Source organism: Halichoeres trimaculatus, unplaced genomic scaffold (assembly GCF_033239565.1).
Source record: "Halichoeres trimaculatus isolate MK-OKI-2021-1 unplaced genomic scaffold, fHalTri1.1 fHalTri1_scaffold_7, whole genome shotgun sequence".
Taxonomy (NCBI): domain Eukaryota; kingdom Metazoa; phylum Chordata; class Actinopteri; order Labriformes; family Labridae; genus Halichoeres; species Halichoeres trimaculatus.
Genome location: NW_027437185.1, coordinates 24,929,647 through 24,950,625, shown reverse-complemented (window position 1 = coordinate 24,950,625; position 20,979 = coordinate 24,929,647). Strand labels below are relative to the sequence as shown.

The window sequence follows — 20,979 nt, the reverse complement described above, 5'->3', positions numbered from 1 at the left end:
AAGATGAATGACAGCACATCTGCAACTTCCAAACACACAAAAGCGAGCTGACAAAAGTTTGTAGCATCGAATCTGTCAATGGGTCAGGGGATTTCTGCACTTTCTGATTCTCCCTCAAAGCTCAACAGCCACAAGACATTAAGCTCAGTTATTCCATAATCACATTTGGACACAGTGTTTAAGCAGTACAGGTTACCCTGTCCTGTAATTAGGCCACTTGTCTTACCTGAATCCTGAAAGCAGCACAGGCCCGCTGTTTACAAGAGTGTCCACTCCTCTAGGCCAACAAATTTCCTACTTTTCTCAACACTTGTGGTGGTGAGGAAATGACCGTTCACTCACAGGCACACACACATACACAGAGGAGCGAACCTCACATCGTCGTGAAACTGAAAGAGTTTGTTTACCACCGTGCACGACCCACGTCGGTGCAGGACAACGATCCTGTCCGTCCGCGGAGAGCAGTCCGTGTCTGAACGAGCTCTAACTATTTCGCTGCTCGTCTATCGCGGAGAGGATCGGCGTGTGTGTAAGAGAGAGAGCCTGTAACATGCCCTTCGCCATTCGCTCAGTAATGGCTGCGTGCAGGCAGCCAAATCGTTGACAGATGGCCAAACGTGAAATTGGGAAACCAGAAAACGCCGATCAGTTATGAAAAAGAGGAACGGTGTGGGGATCCGTTCCGGCGTGGAGAAGCGGGAGTAGCACAAAGTGGGCAGCTGACACATCGCATTGTGTCTGAGCCGGGGGTAACCCGGAGACCTCAACGACCGCGCAGGAGCTATCCCGGTAGTGACCGGCTGCTCGGGGCTTCACCAATTATAGACGAGTTTGCTGCACGGGCTCCTGTGTGTGTAGCTGTGGGCTTACACTAAAACTTGTTATGCGTGCATTAATAAACCCCCATGAGCATGGATGTAGTGTTCCGCACATGCACTATGACAACTGCGATAGCACACATGAAGGAAGGCACGTTGTTTATTTCGAAGGCCTGATTCTTTTTAAGAGAATGTCGTTTTCAAAGTGAGCCTACATGGTCATTTATCTGGGAGTCATATTGGAGATTATCGACCCTGTTTAGGCCGCCATGGTTTACGGCGACGAGGATGTCCCGTCTAAGTTGGTGGTTCACCTGGTCAATACTGAATGTCGAGGCTGGGAGGCAGCGGGGGGTTGAACGTTGAGTGAAAAATAAAGCGCATAATTCTTCCATCTTGGTGTAAGTAATGAATTATTCTGCCATAAATAAACGTAGGCAGGATGGCAGCCGATCACAGGAACAGAGGAGGGTGATGTTCTTGTTTGCCAGGTTAATGGATGGCCCGATGCGCCGTCCACATGATGTTAAATATGTGTCTGAAATGAAAACGCATCACTTCGTGTATAGTTACCGTGTCAGCGTTTGGACAGCCTACCGCATCCACAGCAGCCACGCATGGACAGCAGACCCAAGTATACCATCTCGATACACAACTTGGCTGTCCATACATGTGACACGATCCTACATAATGCCGAGGGAGAACAGCGAGACGCCACCGCAACTACTGTGGCTTCTGCATGACACCAACAACTCGAAAATACAGATATCCAGGTCAAAGTTTGGCAGAGTTTTACTCGCCCTCAATAGCGTTGTGCAATGCCCCCTTTAATGCCCCTGCTCGCCCGTAACGCCTTTGTTATTAGTAATCGCATGGTATTGCACCGTCTTACCTTGCGCTCCGAGCTGTCTACAGCCACAAAGCCTGCACACAGCGCAACAAGCTATTGTTGTCTGTGCGAAGTCTTCCGTGTGGGGCCAGGGATGTGATTTTCAAGTAGAATGAATACAGTATGCAATTTTGGCTTGTCCTCGCGATCTTCCCTTATTGCCAGTTTTCGGTCTGCAGCAGCTGGAGATGAAAATCGCGCACCCTGGGTCCTAGCGCCGGGTAAAGCCCTACAGGTGAATAACAAACACGCTGCTGCTCGCTGGGATTCAATCTTTAATTGCAGGGGACCTCGCAGGAGTCAGATAAATACACACCTTACAACAGGCTGTCTCGCTTTTTCTATCTCCAAAGATTCAACAAATATTAGACAACCTTTTAGGGGGAGTCCACAGGAAGATGTCAAGTAATTTTTTTCACTGTCCTCAAGTTCTTCTGACCACATAGGTCCGGTTTACGCTGCTGATCTGCCCTCACACCGAGAGCTGTGAAATAAAGATTATTTAACTGTCACGCTTTCGATACATCCAATTCACACTGACTAACGTGACATCCAATAGGGCCAGTGATTAAAAATAGAAGAAAAATACATGATCGTGTTTAAAACCAGATGTTGAGATAACGTGGTAAAATCACTGTTTTCTGAGGCTGAGTGTTGCATTTACATTTTATCACCATGACCAATGAATGGAACTGCAGGGCACAGATTCAGGGCCAGGAAATCAAGGGATTGTCTATCACCAACATTTCCTGTTTGATATTCAAATAAACTCTACTTTCTAAATCCAAGACAATTACTGAAACCTTACCAAATCAGACTAAAAAATAATTCTGGGTACAGGTCAAAAAGTCTTCCTAAATGACGGGTGAGCAATTTTGCTTCTAGGAATCGTAACCTGCATCACACACAGGTGTCTCTGTATGCTTCACAGTGGGCCTGACAGGAAAAAACGTTGCTATCAGCATGTCTGTCAACATTTGTTTCTTGTAATTTATCAACCAATACAAACAAATCAAGCATATAACTTGAAACAGCAGGATTCTTATCCAGATAGCAAAGATTCTCAGGAGCTGGGACAAGCAACAAACACTAAACATCTAGTATGTGTGTTTATGTTATAGACTTGTGGACAGTGTCATATCACTCACTGGTTTCTGAGTAGCTGTCTTAATGTTTTGGAGTTTTTTTTATCACCAGGGTGGATTATATCTGGAAGAGAAGATGAAGTTTGAGAGTAGGGAGGGGTTGGTAAATGCTGAGTTATCAAAGCAATACAGTCCTTGCCTTTTGGCTAACTTGTACAGTGACTTTAGTTGTGGAACCTGGCAATTTCTGTCGTGTCACAAGCTTAAGCTGGACAGTCAACATTGTGTTGATTTTATTTTCAAGTATTTTTTTCAGCTATCTCCTTTCTTGTTTCAGTCCTAAATATTGTTTAATCGTTTATTATTTTACCTATTATTTTATTTTCTGTCTCGTCTGTTGTGAATCACTTTAGGCTACATGTTTGTATTTATGAAAGATGCCTGATAAACACAGTTGAGTAAATAAAACAAACTAAGTAACTCAGTATGTCAGCCACTTCTCTACAGCTTAGGTAGTAGCCATAGTTATCTTGTCCATCATATACAGGCTACCATACATTCGACAAAAACTGCAGGAGATGCACAAAGCCAGGTGGTGAGCATGAACACAGATACCTGCTGTTTAGTGCAAGCATTAAAATAAAACTAGACTTTTAATCTTTAGATTAAAACTACACTACATGTCATGGTGAAGCCGGTTTGTGTGTTTGGGTTGTTATCAAGTGGCAAGCTTCAGTATAAAAATAAGGGGCAATGAGGAAGTGCTAGAAAACACTGTTCATGAAGTGTCCGCTTGAGGCTGGCTGCAGAAAGACCAGAAACCACATACACACCAAGCCAAAAAAAAGCTCCCTGTCTGTTACGAAAAACGGCTTGGGTCTGAAAAGCTCATTTCTCTACCGGCACACACCATAGGGCAGGTGAATTTTAAGATCACAAGTTCATCCAAGCTTCCCTGTTACCATAAAAGCTACTTAATGCCACAGAGATCAGGAAAGCTTTTTTTTATTTTTTTATATTTTCTAGATAAATGAACTTTCACTGGTCTTCAGTTGAACATCACCAGAGAATCTCCATCCTGATTGGCAAACATGGCAGGAATGAGTCAGATTTTTTAATTTTTCTTAAAGGATAAGTTTGGTTTATACAGCTTTTGCATTGTTTATAGAATGAAGTAGAACAAAATACTCACCCATAAGGCTTTCCTGATCCAAGCAGTGCTACAGGAGATATTTAGATCCAAAATCGTGCAGCGGACGTCCGTATAATGGGATCCATCGGGGCATAGACAGCGCCGCTCCTAAAACGGCATTAATCGTCCAAAAACTCATGTTTTTCACCAATATTCCATCATGGTCTGCTCCGGGTTAGTCCTCTGCTGCAGTCTGTGTCACTCCAGACAGCGCTGCGTGGCTGTAAGGACCTCTGAACTGACGAAGACTTTGTTTACGTTTGCCCCTCAAAGAAAAGAGGAAGTGGAGTTAGCTCTACAGAGAGTACTGTGCATGCGCGGAAGGGCAAACGTAAACAAAGTCTTCATCAGTTCAGAGGTCATTACAGCCACACAGCGCTGTCTGGAGTGACACAGACTGCAGCAGAGGACTATCTCGGAGCGGACCATGATGGACTATTGGTGAAAAACGTGAGTTTTTGGACGATTAATGCAGTTTTAGGAGCGCCGCTGTCTATGCCCCGATGGATCCTATTATACGGACGTCCGCTGCACAATTTTGGATCTAAATATCTCCCGAAGCACTGCTTGGATCAGGAAAGCCTTCTGGGTGAGTATTTTGTTCTACTTCATTCTATAAACAATGTAAAAGCTGTATAAACCGAACTTATCCTTTAAGGAGAAAATAAAGCAAATGACTCGTCTGGAGAGTTGACTTTGTAACCCATTTGTGCCGCAAAATTTATGTCCTTTATATTACTAGACAAGAACTAAATCTTTACACTGCCTTTACATATAACTCACTCGAAAAATGTTTGTATTCACATTTGGAGAGCACGAAACATAACTGCTGAATGATCTCCATGATGTCACATGTTCACTTCTGATTTGGAATTTTCGAGCAAGTCATTCGTGGGAATCGTAGTGGAAATATGGAGGGCTTAGAGCCACTTGCACTGTCAGTCAGCTGAGCTATGCTTCTGATTGGAGGTCTTGTGGTCTTATTCTCTTCTAAAGGACCAAGTTAAAAAAAATCACTCCAGCATAGTGTGTTGTTAGATAAATTAACAGTTCAGACGGGAGGCTTTTTTTTTACCAGTCTGTAAGTGTGTTTATTTTTGCTGTAAAAATCATTTTTTTACGGCTTGATTTGTTCGTGGTTTTTGGTACTTTGGGAGTCTGCTTCAAGCGGATGCTTGACAAACCCCAGTTTATAGCACTTTGTCATTGCCTCATAGTTTTAGACTGGAGGATGCCACTTGGGAGCAAAGGAGTGAGGCTAAGGAGTAAAGTGCTTCATTCAGGATGAACACCCTCCTCAGCGCAGAGATAAAGGAGCGAATAGGAATCTCAAACACTGAAAAAAAAAAAGATATAAAATGACACTCAGTTTGTATCAATACAATAATCAGAAGGACGGATCAATTCAGAGTATTGTTTTTAACTTGAAAAAAGGTTCCTTCATTGATCCAAGTCATCTAAAATTTTCATCACCCCACATTTTTACCCTCTTCAGTGAAGCAGAAGATGTCTGAAGGTCTAACTCATGAAATTTGCATCATGTTTAGCTCCTTTATGTTTTACTCATTTTTGATACACCAAAAGATGTGTAAACCTTGGCAAAAAGTAAACGACTGAAAGTTGGCAGGGACAAACCTGAGCAATTCATCACTTGACTATATGGAACATCCAATCACGCATCTCCACACAGAAATGCCCCCCAGTCTGCACACAGTGTCAAACTAAGGACCTTGTTGCTTTAAGGCAACAGTGCAGACCACCACATCACCACCAAGTAGAAAATATGATAAAACACTTGGGGACAAACCTAAAGAGGGTCACCATACTAAAGTCTATCTTTGAAGGGGGGGATAAGAAATGTGTTTCTCAACCTGTCTTCAATAAGTCAAGTTTATTAAGAAATCCACATAGGTAGATTATAAATTATGGTTTTGATAACATTCTCGGTGTGATACGGCATTTTGCTTGATATTCATGAAGAGCAGAGTAGTGTGGATTTGCTGTGATGAAAGCTTTAGACAGGAGTTAGACAGCCTCTCTTTTATTTCCTGTGTGAATGAAATTCTGAAGGTCAGGTGCAAAATAGAAAATGTCGCTGAAAAGATAGAAAATGAGCAAAAGCAGAGAAAGGGTCTGCGGCTTTATACATGGAAGATTTGAGATGTTTATGCAGAGGAAATTTCCAAATCCACATTAAAATATATTGTAATTATACTGTATTTTTATGTTCACCTCTGAATGGATGTAAATCAACTCTGTACTGTCATGTTTGAATTGTAGAATGTTTAGTTGTCTGTGTTCCTGTGTACTGTAAACAGATCACACACAGCTTAAAAAATAAACAATATTTTACAAATATCAGAGGAAACACTGAGTAAGTCTAATTTACATCAGTGACAGAAAATGCATAAACCAAGCTGAATCAAGTTTCTGTTGTTGAATACTTCAGCTCATCTGATCAATGAAGACTGAGCCCTGCTCCCCATGCCTCAAGACACAATACAGGAGCAGTTTTTCCTGTATGGACACAGAGACACTGTCGGTCAACAGCAAACTGAAGGCCAACGCAGACAACAGCCACAACTCAAGTACACCATATAGAACAGATATTCTCACTTGAGCATTTACTGATGTGCTGTTGAAGCCAGCACACATCGAACAGAGTGCAGTTGCTGTCGCTGGAATGTGTACGATCACAGTATCTGAAACACAAACAGACCATTTTAAGGGTGCACATCATTGTCTGATGCAGCCATAGGGATTGTATGTTTTCTTATCTGCTTCCAAAATTTCTACATATGATGAAATGAATTTAATCTGTGGAAACTAATTTGTGTAAAACTTCTGAAGCAACCGGCAACAATTCCCTTCAGTTACTCTGGATTATCTACAGACCTCACTCTGAGAGATTTTCTGTGGAAATTCTGTGCTTCTACTTGAGAAACAGACCCATGGAAACTGTTGACAGCGAGGTCTGTGGATTATCCTGAGTAAGTGGGACACTGCGGCTGACTTCTTCAAATTTGACTTTCAAACTTTTTAGCAGTACAAAGAATCTGTGCTCACCCTCATTTTGGGGAGTGTTGTCAGAAGAGTCAGACAGGGATATTTGAAATGAACTTCAATAAAAATCACCAACATAGCCACAAAATGTAAGATTTGGTTAAGAAAATTAGTAACTGTTATGTCAGGTGTCTAACATGAGCAGACAGCACAAGTAAAAGTAGGATAGACACTCAGAGCAATGTTTCCCACAGCAGCTTGTAAAAACACACACACACTAAAAATAAGTTGGAAAGACAGTTCATGAAATAACCTAATCACCTCCATCACCACTGGTGCAGCATCGTTCTGTGTCACATACTGCAGAAGTTGCATATGAACAAAGCTTAAAGAGATGGCATGTGATTTCCACGTCCACCAAGGCTCTGCGCACCAACATCTCTGCAAGAGACTACAGTTATTGAACTCACAAGTGCTTGTGAGTAGAAGGCCATCAATATGGCCACGGGCTGTTAAACAGAGGAAACGCTGCTCAGTTTGAAATCTCACTGAAGCGCTAATTTAGCCTTAGACTTATTTTGGAGAGCGGGAGAGACAGATGTCTCTGATCAAACAAAACTAACCTATCTGTCTCCTTATGAAAGGAAATACAATGAAACCAAGCTATTTTTGTATGTTATATTTAGAAATGTGCATGCTTTTGGTCACCTTCACTGTTTAGCACCAGAGTAACCAGCCAGTTGAAGAAATTTTTAATACTTTTGGTTTTTTTTGGCATGATATCTCAGTCACAGGACTTGTCTAAACTCTTCTGCAGCCACACATCACTAATGGGAGCTGTAGCTTCAGTTAACGATGATATATAAAAAGTGTTAAATGTATGGCATCTTGGAGAGGTTTTGTAGTGTTTTGATAGATTTTTTTTAAAGTTGTCGGGTTTTTTGCCTATTTTTTTCTTTCTTAATAACAGTTGAATTGTGGCAAGTCTTAAGCAGGTTAAACTGGCACATAACCACTAAACTGACACCAGCTCAGGCATGTAGATGCTAACCTGCAAGGAGGACTGAAGGCTAATGGTGGTAGCTTTGCTATTGTAAGCCACACTCAGTAAACTAATAAGATATTTTCCACAGATGCACATTAAATGGGCTTAAATTTGCCTGTTTTTTTAAAAAACAAACAGTTTTCTGACCTTTGCTCTTGTAGTCCAGTCTAAATTTGAATTTCAGTTTGAAACAACTCGGAAATTAGTACTTTCAGATCATCTTTAGTGTATAAAAAGTTGACATGGTCTTATTGTCATTCCAATGCATTGCTTTCTTAAATTAGTTACATTTAAATTAACACTGGGAGAAAATTGATGATGAATTTGGCCAAGTCGTCCACAAGCAATGAAGCTAATGCAAAGGTGGAAAATAAAACCTTCATAACAGAAACAACATTCACACCAGGCAAACAGAGCTAAGTTTTACAGCAGAAGATGACCTGTAGAGCCTGGACCAAAAGAAGACTTCAGGTCCACTGTTGCATTTCCAATATGGCTGCTACTGATAATAAGCTTCAAAACTCTGTATCAGAAACTAAAGCTTGCGTCCCAGACAGTACGTCTGTTGTGTGCAGTCAAAGATATTTACACAAACTCATTCTTTACTTTCCACATCTTTTGAAAATTGATATACTGGTATATAGTTTCATCTTTATAAGCTGTCTAAATAAACATGCTTAATGATTATTGCTTCATACGAATATGTGACATGAGGATTTATATGACACAGGGGCTTTTGCCTCTATATCTCCAGCAACTGCTTCAGTGAGGGCAGTTCAGTCAGAAGAAAGTGTTCACAATTTAATCAAACATAATAAATGTTTTGATTAGTTAGTGAAATTGAAGTTCTATGTTGCAAACACAACAGACTTTTTTGTTCTTCCTGCAGTTCACCACAACATGAATCCAAACAATTTGTGCATAATGGCTGACACACAGATATGCTAATCATGAAGCTGAATGATAACAATCAACATAATATTAGTGCTTCTAACTGTAATGGACACAAGTACAAAAGAGAGTCTGCAGTGGCCTCTACCACGCTAAACAGGTAACGGACGTTATACTGGTGTGTGAGGTGACTGAGTGAGGCTCAAATGATCCAAAAATCAATGATTGAATCAAGCACCTGAATCTGCTTTGACTGGCAAGTAGGTAAATGTGATCATGTAGTTTGTTTACCACAAGTATCCAAGTTTACTGTGACTGCAACAATCCCCTAACACACACACACACACACACACACACACACACACACACACACACACACACACACACACACACACACACACACACACACACACACGTGCATGTGCGCTTAAAAAAAAAAAAAAAAAAAACGTGATTAAATGTGCAATGCCATCTGCTCAAACACGGCACAAACAAATCAGATCCACTCAAAAAAATGACAAAAAATATCCAGGGGGAACCTTCAACATCCTGTTTAACACCGTTCAACTGATTGACAGATGAGAAATTACAACCTCAGCAGGAGCTCAAAGGCAACAAGTGGGAAACAGCAAGCATATCTGGATGAAAGAAGTGCACAATGGAAAGCATCTTCTAAGAGAGATCACATTTTTTGAAGATTTTATAAGGATGAAAAGGGGATGGAGAAATTTTGCTTACAACTCAAGGACACACACGGTGTGTTATTTTTCCACATGCATCTGATGTTGTGAACATGGCTTTGTAAAGTCCTGTTATTCGGTTTTGAGGCTAATGTATGTTCTAGAGGAGGCCATGTCAAACATCTGGTGACATCTTGTCCATTAAGTTTACGTTAAACTCATTTAGATTAAACAGACATCAGCTAAACAAGTTTTTCACAGTGTATGTACTTGTACATTATCTTATGACAATAAAGCATCTTGAATATTGAATCTTGAATCATTAGCAGCTAAATACAGTCCAGGTCAAAATGATTAGCACCCATTATATTTTAGGTTTTCTTCCAAACTTTCTTAAGTAGGGATGGGTACCTTTCACATTTGAAACAATACGGTACCTATGCCCCGTACCTGGCAATCGGTACCGGTACTCAATGGTACCAAGTTTCGGTACTTTTTTGTGTTTATGTGTTAAAAAATATCAATTTGATTAATAATGAAATATAAAAAAGTATCACATAAAATCAATAGGTACCATGTTTAGGTACCTAAATGCATCCTTGTGGCTGTGAGGGAGTGGAAGAGTAGGAGATTTTCCATGCTGGACATGAATACAGCATTGCAAGGTTATATATTGAAAAATAAATATGTCAAATTGAAAATAAATACTATGAAATATTGTAAACTTTTTACCACATAAACACAAAAAAGTACCGAAAATTGGCACCGTTGAGTACCGGTACCGATTGCCAGGTACGGGGCACAAGTACCGTATTGCTTCAAATGCAAAAGATAACCATCCCTAAAGGTGACTGGAAAAAATGCCAAAAATAAAAGAAATCGGTTTAGACGTGAGAAAAAGAATAGTAAATCCTCACAACGCAGGAGAAAGTTACTGCTGCATTTCCAAGTGTCAGTGAGGGGAGCAAGAAGTATCATCAAGAAATTCAAAGAGAGCCACACAGTACAGAAAAAGTCTGACAGAGGCAGTAAGCCAAAGATTTTAAAGACTTTGGGAGAAAAAAAAAAAAAAAACTAGCGAGAGATGTGTCTGAAGACTCTCAAACAACTACTTAACATTTGTGTATGACTTAGCCAAGTCAGGAATTGCAGCATCAGAGAAGACAGTCACTAGAGCCTTGCACAGAAACTGACTGCAAGGATGCAAAATTCATCCTCTACAGGAGAAACACCGTCAATCTAGACCAAAGTATGCTAAAGACAATCTGCGGAAATCCTGTGCATACTGGAAGTGTATTCTTTGGTCAGATGAGACCATACTAGAGCTCTAAAGTATAGAGCTGCTAATCTCTTCAAGGTTAAAGACACCTTAAAGATGCTATGAAGAGGATCTGTTTTAATTGGACTGCATCGCCACCTTCTGGCCAGAGGTCTCACGCACACTGTTGTGAAAATTTGACTTTGAGCCAGGCGTGTGTTTGTTTTGGAACTTATTTTCTTTGTTCAAGGCAACTGTTTAACAGATACAATGTGACAAGGTAAGGTATATTTCAGCTACGCAGCTCTGTTGTTTGGAGCGTGGCAACAAGCAAATGTAAGTTTGTACCACACGTTAGTAGCCGGCTATATGTAACGCTACTAGTAGCATGGTGCTACGACGCATCGGTAGGCTAACATGTCAACAAGTAAACTGTCAGTTCGTTAAGCAGCCATCCATTTGAAGCACTGACAGCTTGGTGCTGTGAGACATGTCGGTAATGTGTAATGTAAATGTATCCTGGTTATGTCCTGCCAGTCATCTACCAAGCAGAGCTAACGTAACCTCACCCTTCATTTTATTGATAGACTCTCAAGTTTGAACAGACCACGGCAAAATAACTGCTGCATATGGGCTGGAATGAACATTATCACAAACAGTTTAGCCCCTGTGTTAGCCTTTAGCTCAGGCTTTATCACTCTCTCGTTTAGCTTTCTTGTGTTCTTCTGTCCTTTTTCTGTCTAACAGTTGGGCTCCTGTGTCCACCATCACTACAAAATTAATCACAGAAATTGTTTCTATCAGTGAAAAACACAGATCTCTCGTCTCACTAAACTTCGTCAGCCAGCGTGGTGTTGTCATGGACACTTGGACCTGCCATAAATTGATCCAGTCTTGCTTGACCCGATCGGGAAGCTACTAAAAAGCTATGAAGTAGCATTTCGAAATAACCTACATTGGTTGTGATAATCCCATATTGAAGTGTGGATTACGATCAGGCATACATCTTAAAGGGAGACTTTTTCAAGATCACTTTCAAACTCCTCACAGCCCCTTTAAGAAAGCACAATGTGTAAAGATCTTGACAGAAAATCTTGAGCAGTCAGCAGCAAAACAGGATCTGGTTATCACTTCGTCTTCCAATAGAACAACAAGCCAAAACATACATGGCTCCTGGTGAGGAACTAGCTATAGAAAACCAAAGTGAACATTATTGACTGTCCTGCACAAAGCCTTGACTTAAATCCCTTTGAAAAAATCTGTGGGCTGAACTGAAGACCAGGGTCCATGTAAGGAGACTGTCAAAACAGGAGGAATTTGAAGATTTGCTAAAAAAGAATGGGCTGAGAGGAGTTTCACCTTAAGTATCGCCACAATGCCGAACTACGGACTGTGTGTGTGTGTGTCTCTCTTTCCCTTGCTCCCTCTCCCTCTCCCTCTGTCAACATTTCTCTCCCTCTCTCCTCTATCTCTCTCTCTGACCCCAACACTGTCTAACATGAGTCTGGTTCTGTCCAAGGTTTCTGCCTGGTAAAGGGAAGTTTTTTCACGCCATTGTAACTTACTAAATGCTGCAAAGTGCTGTCCTCATGGTGGATTAAGATGAGATAAGACTCCTTGTCTTGATGTTGGGTTTCTGCTAATCAAATTTTATCAACATTAACGGGTCTAGACCTGTTAATTTTTTTTGTAAAGTGTCTTGAGGTAATTGTTATGATTTGGCACAATATAAATAAAAAAATAATTGACTGACTGATTGATTGATTGATTGATTGAGATGTGTCAGAGACTTGTAACAAACTACAACAAACAACTACATGCTGTTGTCTAGCTAAAAAAACACAGTTGACTAATAGCATTGAGAAGCTAACGACTTTGACCCTGGTAGCCATTGGTATAATAATCTAAGCAGGATGTTTTGGAAAGTCATGTTAAAAATTCATCTGTGTAAACTGAAAGAGACCGTTGTTATAAAGAAGATGTAAACTTCTTTTGAGATACAAATGCAGAGATATATTTTTCTATGTCTTGGTTAACAGAACATCTTAACATTTTGTTCACTGTTTGTTAATGTAATGCAATACAATACCATAAATTATTCCAGCATACGATACCGTTCCAAACTGCTTTGATTGAGTGATTTTTCGACAGTTTATCTAGAAAGAATGAGTTCAACTTTACCTCAATTCTCTTTATCAAACAACTGCGACTCAAACAGCACGACACCACATCTGTAATCTGGTCTTGTTCACATCTGGGGAGTGGAACAATACAACTTTGTAGCAGTAGCCATTAATCAATCGGAGCAACAGCTCTGGCTAGTAGTAGTTTGCCTATACTGATTTAGCACAGGTACATACCATCTTCTCTCTCTCTGATTAACTGACTTTATGGGGTTTTATGTTTATGTGCACAGCCCGCAGAGCATCAGGCATAAACTGAATAAAAGCAATATGACGAGCATGGACATCACACAACACAATGCGATGCGATGCATTACCATGCAATGCGATATATTAGTCTACTATATGAAAGTCTACTATGCAATCATATACTGTGCAATATGATATGTTACAGTACGATGTGTTACAATACAATATATTACAACATGATGTGCAACAATAGGATATGTAACAATACAATGTTAAAATACTATATGTTTTGATATGTAACGATACAATATGTTACAATGTGTTACGATGTGTTATGATACAATATGTTACAATACGATATGTAACTTTAAGTTAAGATATGTTAGGATACACTATGTTACAATGTATTGTGCTGCGATATGATACACTGTGTTATGATTTGATGCAATATGATTCAATGCGATACAATGCAATACTTTATGATGCAAATTCTAGAAAACACCACAAGACTACTGGGTCATGACTACTATCTGGCATTTCTTAAAGATCCAGGCAGAAAACAGTCATCTTATTAATGACCCACATAAAACATATTTCCTGTTTGCTAATATTAAGTTTAAAAATGTAGAGAACTTCTCTCTGGTATCAAAAACCCATAATATATGTTAGCTATGGTATGGATTTACCCCAACTTTGATCCAATCCCCTTAAATGAATTGGCCTTGTCTGCTAACTGGTCTGCGGTGTTAGAGCCAGGATCAGTGAGCAAACAAGCTCTGGCTTCCTCTCAAGGTGTGCTATTGTACCCCACATGATAAACAGATGCAGCTGTCATCCCCACATTTTTCCTACTCACGCCTAACTGCCCTTCCCTCACTGGCACCTAAGGAAGCTGGAGCGCTCCAGTCAAAGTGGCTAAAAATGGAAAGATGCTGCAGAGGAAGGAGAGGAGAGTCTTTGTCACTGATATGAAACCCACCAGCGGTAAAATATGGAGAGCTTGACATTTAGAGACACCTTGAGGAGGTCTGGAGAAGTTTCTTAATTAATGCTCTGACAGTAACAAACACTAAGAAGCCAACAATTTTGGTGAAAGATGAATATACAAACTTAGCCTGAATATGTCAAAGACAAACTTGGCAGGAGAGTTGTGACTGTGAGACTTCCTTTTCAGTTTTGAACTCTTAACATTTGTTTTTGATGTAGAGACTACAGCGGACACTCTGGCAGGTACTACTGATGGAGCAGCAGAGTGAGGAAAAATCTAAGCCAGCACTTTTTCCTGCATACGTGAAGCAGCAGTTCAAAAGAGAAGTAAAGTTACGGTTGAGATGCAGAGGTCAACTGTGTTAATTATTCAAATTTTGGCCTGTACTTTCAGCTTCCTGATCAACATTGCTTGACTGAGTTGATGCAAAGTGATAAAATTTTGTATAATTTAAACTAAACACCAAATTTTGCTGCAGTTTTTGTTTGTTCAGCCATGTGTGCAAGTGTACAATAGATTTCTCTTACACGGTAATGTTAATTTACTAACCCATTGTGCATACTACTCCAAAAATTGAATGATCCATGAAAAGAATTAATTTCTGTAATATCTCCAAGGTAATTTTTCATGCTGTGAATGCAATTTAAAAAGCAATCCAAAACAGAGACATTCTCCTTTTCTGTTTTGTGTATTTATCATTCAGAGACAAATTTTGGTTGTGGACTGATATTTTGGGATATAATACGCATATTTTTATAACAACATGAGTTAATCAAGAAAATAATGTGCCTTTTAAATGATAAAGAAATAAAATGTTAGTTTTAATACACTTTCCTCAACTTAAACATTAGTGTAAGAAGTTGCATCGTGTGACAGCTCTGATCTTATCCAGTGGTTTTCAGTTATTTTCTTTCATGCTCTAGGGGACAGAATTTTTTCACATCCTCCCTGAATTGAAATACTATCGAGAACCTGATAATATCTATTTTTATTGATTATTTACCTGTGCAATGCTTCAAATACAGATCAATGGAACAAGGAGATCAAGAGAACATAACTTCGGGACTGCTTTAGAATCCAGCAGCTGTCAGTCGCATCATTCTCAAACAGTTCTCGCTTTGTCAGAGATTTCTTACAAGTTGTTCGATTGCAAATCAAACAGTATATCAAGATGCCAAAGCAGAAAATGGTCAAGGGCAGAGGAAAATATCAGGAGGACCTCACTGATTTTTCAGGTTAGCAAACTGTGGAAACACATGGTATGTCTGCTAACACAGAGGGGGAGAACTCCAGCGTGAAGAAAATTAAGAGACTCACACAAGAGGTGATGAACGTGTTTATGAAAGAAGGATCCTAGAACAGAGATTCAGAGGAACAGCATAAAGAAACCCCTGCTCTAGAAGCTCAGTTCATGGAGACCATCAACAACATGCCTAAAAAGCTTCTTCCGAAGAAGTATCTAATGCTGAGAGGGGATTATTACACAATGCAGGTGAAGCTGGTGAAAAAGCTGCACCAAGAGAGGATGAAGAATAAACATCTCAAACAACAGACGGAGAAGAAAGCCAAGCGTGAATCTGAAATCCCTGCTCAACAACAACAGGCTGATTCGTTCAACTGTGAAACCAAGGAGAAGATCAAGTCTCTGGAAGACAGGGTGCTGGACTAACAGAAACACATCCTTTATCAGGAGATAATAGGGCGCAACACCCTTAAGGAAGACACCTTTGAGAAGGAGAAACATCTCTTGGAGAGCTGAAGGAGCTCAAACATCTACTCAGTCTCCAGAAATGTCCTCAACAAGAGGATGAGGAGCTGAAAAGGATGCTCAAAACCAGCCAGGAAGATCTCAGCACTGACAAAGAAAAGAAGAAGTCTCTCCAAGAAAAACAGGAAGGTCCCAGAGTTTATTCAAAAAGCTCAATGAGAAGTATGAGACAGAGGCCATCAATGTCCAACATCAGGCTGAAATCCTTTGAGCGAGCTCCAGAAGGAGGTCCAGTCTAATGCTGACAAGGCTGTGGGAGACCAGAAACTCAGAACTTAAAAGACCAACTGAAGAGCACCCAACAGAACGGCTTGGGAAAGGAGAGAGGTCTCTTGGAAATAACCCAGAAGCTCAGTGTGTCTCTCAGCTCTGAGAAAGAGCTTCTGAGGGAGTTGGGGGAGCTAAGAAGAAACAGAAAATCAGCCAAAGGAATTTTGATTCCAAGCTTCAGAAAGAAAAACTTAACAATCAGCTTCTCAGGGAAGAACCAGCAGTTTCCATCAAGAGAGACAGAGGTCCTTGATAACAAACTGCAGAACGAGGACTTCAGCTCTCTCACAAACACGTTGGCAGCACCTTGAAGAAAAAACTGAGAGCAAAGAGCTTGCTCTTGAGAGATTGTGGCTCTGAAAACTGAACTCAGATTCATATCCACTTTCTAGTTAAGGTTTTAGATGAGCTGAATTCTCAAAGAGGAAAGTTTTCCAAAAAAGATCCAGCCAGCAAGCAGGAGGAGGCATGGGCTGGACACTGAAGTCACTGGGACAAAGACTCCAGCTGGACCTTCAGCCTTGAAGAGGTTCAGACACTCCATGGACATGAGGGAGCCACATCGCTGGAAGAGGAGGAGCAAGGTTTTAACAACTTCTCAGCCCCATCCTTCTGACCCCTCCTCAGGCAACCAGCCCTCACCATCACATCCACCCCATCACCCTTCCCCCTTACTTTGGGTCTTCTCTGGGTACTCCGGTTTCTCCTACGAGCCTGATAAATTAACCCAAAAAAAATATAAAAAATACAATAATAATAATAATAATAATTAAAAAATGATTTCAGATTATTTAAACTCAGCAGAAGAAAGCATGTTTTGCATATATGGCTAATGTGTCATATATCATCAAATCACTTGATTTGAAGGGGTCCACCTACGCTTGTTTACATGCGATGATTTCAGGAGTGTATCTATTACAAAGTCGTAATGTTCAGCTTTTAACTGTTAAAAAAATTTGCCCAAGGTCCCCTGCTGTGGAAATGAACTCAAAGGCTTATTCAAGAAAAGAACAAGAGCAAACAAACAAAAAACACCCAAACTTACTGGTTGTGCTCATATATCTGTGGTTCCTTAATTAATCTGCCTCCACGGATACTGTCGTCATCCTGATTTAGTCACTTCAGGGGTCTTCAACAAAGACATGCAGAAAACAGGTCGGATATCTTCCAAAGGTGACTCCAACTGATAGGATTGAAGAGATGCTGATGCGCTTTGAGGGGGTGTGGAATCAGAGTTTTTACAGTCCAAATCAGAAATCTGAAAATGCACACACTCCCCCGTGCCGTTTCACCACACAGTGGTTTCGGAGCTTCGAGGCTGCAGGCTGATGAGAAAGACGGGTAGATGTGGTTGACTCAGTCGGTTCGAGCTGGCAGCTCGCAGTGGCTGAATGAATGTAGGATGTTAGCTTCCTCGCTGTGTGATCCACAACAAAGAGTAAAGAGACATGAGAGGGCTTGAATCGTAAACTGAGCCAAAACACCAGCAGCTCAGCTGTTCGCGGGTTTGGTGTAAAAGCAGCATGAGCTGCTGCAGAGACTGGAGCGGGTCGGTATCGGTATGTGTAAACGAAAAGCCACGGAGAAAAAAAAACCTCTGGGTGACGTTACAGGAATGAGTCGTCAAAGGGATCGGACAGCCAACGTTGAAACATTTATCATGTCACCAGAACACACTCAGATTTAATCCTGCTGTTTTTCCGTCTTTAATCAGCTGGTTCCATAGTGTAGCGGTTATCACGTCTGCTTTACACGCAGAAGGTCCTGGGTTCGAGCCCCAGTGGAACCACATCTTTTTTCCCCACGTCTCAAAACTCATTTTGTTAGCAAATTGGTAGTGCAACACGTGGAAGGGTCATTCTTTAAATGCGGTGCCTTTTGCGTCCCCAGCCTAAATCCAGCTGCATTTTCTGAAAATAACAGAATTAAAAAAAAAAAACAACCTTTTTATTTTAGTCAAATTTCACTAATTATCTGTTAAAAAGACAAGGATATGACTCATAAAACTTAAACAGTTTTTTAAGATACCATTTAAAAAATGAAAAATGTGCTATTTAGCCATGTCCCCAGTGCCCTCTCCACTGTTTGTTCAAGAAAATTATGTTGTTGTTGTTGTTTTTCCCCAAAATATTTCTGGATATTTTTATTCAGCTATAAGGGGTTCTTTATATGTCTGATAATTTCATCAGCAAAAAATTATATTTTTGTCTAAAATTGCAGTTTAATATTCGTCCCTGGATTTAGTGTCCACCATGTTATCCTAAGTTACTGTACCTCTAAGAAGGCTCCACCCACATCAGCATGATGCAGTCTTTTGATGTGATGTCATTCCAGAAGAGGGAAATTCAACAGTGGTAAGATTACTCACTTTTCTTTTGTTAATTTTATTTTATTATATCTACTCTTTAATGATGAAGATCTAATGTGGTCAATCATAAAATGTCAACTGTGTTATCCCAGTTTTATGAAGAAAATTATCAAATATCATAATTTTAAAAGGTTCCAGGGTAAAAATGTTGATTTCTTGTCAGCTATCCCAAATCCTGTAAGCTTAAATGCTAATGAAGCTAGGCTAAAAGCTATTTTTGTTGTAAAATGTCCACCGTGTTATTGTCCACCGGTGGACACAACACAGTGGACCCATTCATTGTGACATATATTTTCAAAACTTTAAAAAAACGTATTAAATTTAGCAGATTTAGATTTACCTGTATGCTTTTCATAAAGCTCAGAGTCATGTTTTTAAGAAGAAACATCAAAATGAAATAAAGAAGTTTTTTTTTATTTTTATTATTTTATTTTATTTTTTTTACCATTTCTGTGACCCAAAAGTACCGTATTAAAAGAATGACCCGGAATCCTTATGAATGGCAAAGCGTTACCATCATCCTCAGCGAAAACTGGTGATTAAGATTAACAGGTTACCTGTTTATCAAAAGCAAAGCAAAACTCACATTGCAGCTTTTGATGAGCCCCAAACCAGCACGCATACCTACATTATAAATATAACAGTACTCTGATATTAGGATTCTGTACGCATTACTCAAACTTTCAGAATACTATTTCATTATAACACAGTGTTTACACTATTGGAGCCTGACAAATACTACCAAACCCACCTTTAAAAACAAACAAACAAACAAACAAACCTATTTTACAAGGACTCAAACAAACTAGCTGATTCAGAAGTAACTATCAATAGAAATCTGATTTACAAAAAAATAATACTCATTTCAATATATATAAATATATAGGGTATTAGTTTCACCTAGACATTTAAACCTATGGAGAAGGATAAGGACCACAGGAAAAAAAATAAAAACATCCAAGTTTTTTCTTCCTTTTTTGAGAAAAAAATGAGAATTCTGAGATTGAAGTCAGAATTCCAAATTCTGACCTTAATCTGAATTCTGACCAATCTCAGAATTCTGAGAAAAAAAAGTCAAAATCTGAGATTAAAGTCAAAATTCTGACTTTTTCTCTCCAAGTCTGACTTTTTTCTCCGAAAAAACATAGTAATGGAAAAAAAAAATGGATGTATTTTTTTTCAGTGGCCCCAATCATCTTCCGTATATGGCAGATTCAAGATTGTAGCTAGGATTTTATGTCACTTAAGAAAAAGTATCCCCAGGGTATTCTGAACAATCAACACATCAAATGATGAACAGGTGTGCACTATCAAGGTGCAGCCCAGCCATTATGTTTTATGTTTTGCTTCACTGTTACTGTACACTAACAAACAAGGTCACATGTGATTTTTGACATAAATAAACAAAAATCATTTCGAATGTAAATTTTAAGTCCCAAAATTGAAAGCGTATACTACTTTTCTATGTGCTAACAGCCACATTACAATTCCAACGGCTACATTTGGGCCGTTTTGTTAGACAATATAAAGGTTAGCTAGCTTTCGAATCCCAAAGTGATTCAAACGTTACTCACCAAACCTTGTACTGTAGAGAAACTGTTTTCTTTGAAGGTATTTGGTACGTTTTCTTCCCCTGTTAAATATGTACATTAGGAATTTTTGGTTGATTTATGAGCTAGTTTAGCTGACCGTTACCCGGGGAAAACAGCGCCATCTTTCTTCCTGATAATACATTCGTTGCTGTCTTGACTTCATTTGAGCTAGCTATCACGTGGCTTCGGTGACATATTTATTCTAACACGATTTTATCGAATTAACTTTAATGAAGGTATCAAGCACAACGTGAAACTGTCAGGAGGTTAGGAAAAGTCTGAGGAGTGGGTTTAGAAAGTGGCCAGGGTTGCCAGATCTGACGAACAGTTTTCAGTCCAAACAACGTAAAACCTGCCCACCTGGGTAAAAACCATGCCAAATCTCAACCTCTCCAGAAACACGCTAAACCATAGCCTGCGTCATATTGGTTGAGACCTGGCGATAGAACAAAGACTTGACACTTGGCACTTAATGCGACATTTATTACTTTGTGGCACCCTGTTCTTTTACACCACACTCGGATTTCTATAACAGTACTAACAACAAGCAGCAGAGATTTCGTCTTGGACAGAGCAACCCATGATTTAAGCTCGAGATTAGTATCCAATTCTTTTCAGTATAATTTTGTATTTTTCCCTACCTCTGCAAGATGCTTTTTCTAAACTCAAAGCTTCTTAATACTTTTTTAAAACCTGCTAAATATTGTTAAAAGCAGCCAAAAGTTTTCAGCCCGCCCAACTTGTTCAAAAGAAGACTAAT

General features: G+C 39.7%; 1 protein-coding gene and 1 non-coding gene across 8 annotated transcripts in view; one reads left to right on the top strand and one right to left on the bottom strand.

Moving 5' to 3' along the window:
* bcorl1 (BCL6 corepressor-like 1) overlaps positions 1-20,240 on the bottom strand; it is a 38,596-nt gene extending 18,356 nt beyond the window's left edge. For 4 of the 7 annotated variants that reach the window (XM_074674043.1, XM_074674040.1, XM_074674039.1 and 1 more), the window contains exon 1: positions 1,711-1,872. The gene's annotated coding sequence lies outside the window, so the exon portion shown is untranslated. Of the gene's footprint in view, positions 1-226; positions 795-1,710; positions 1,873-17,304; positions 17,353-20,201 lie in introns of those variants that run through there. The other 3 variants (XM_074674038.1, XM_074674042.1, XM_074674036.1) reach the window with 3 other exon arrangements.
* Positions 17,976-18,048, top strand: trnav-uac (transfer RNA valine (anticodon UAC)). The gene has a single exon. It is a non-coding gene; the product is annotated as a tRNA-Val (tRNA).
* Positions 20,241-20,979: the final 739 nt, after the last annotated feature.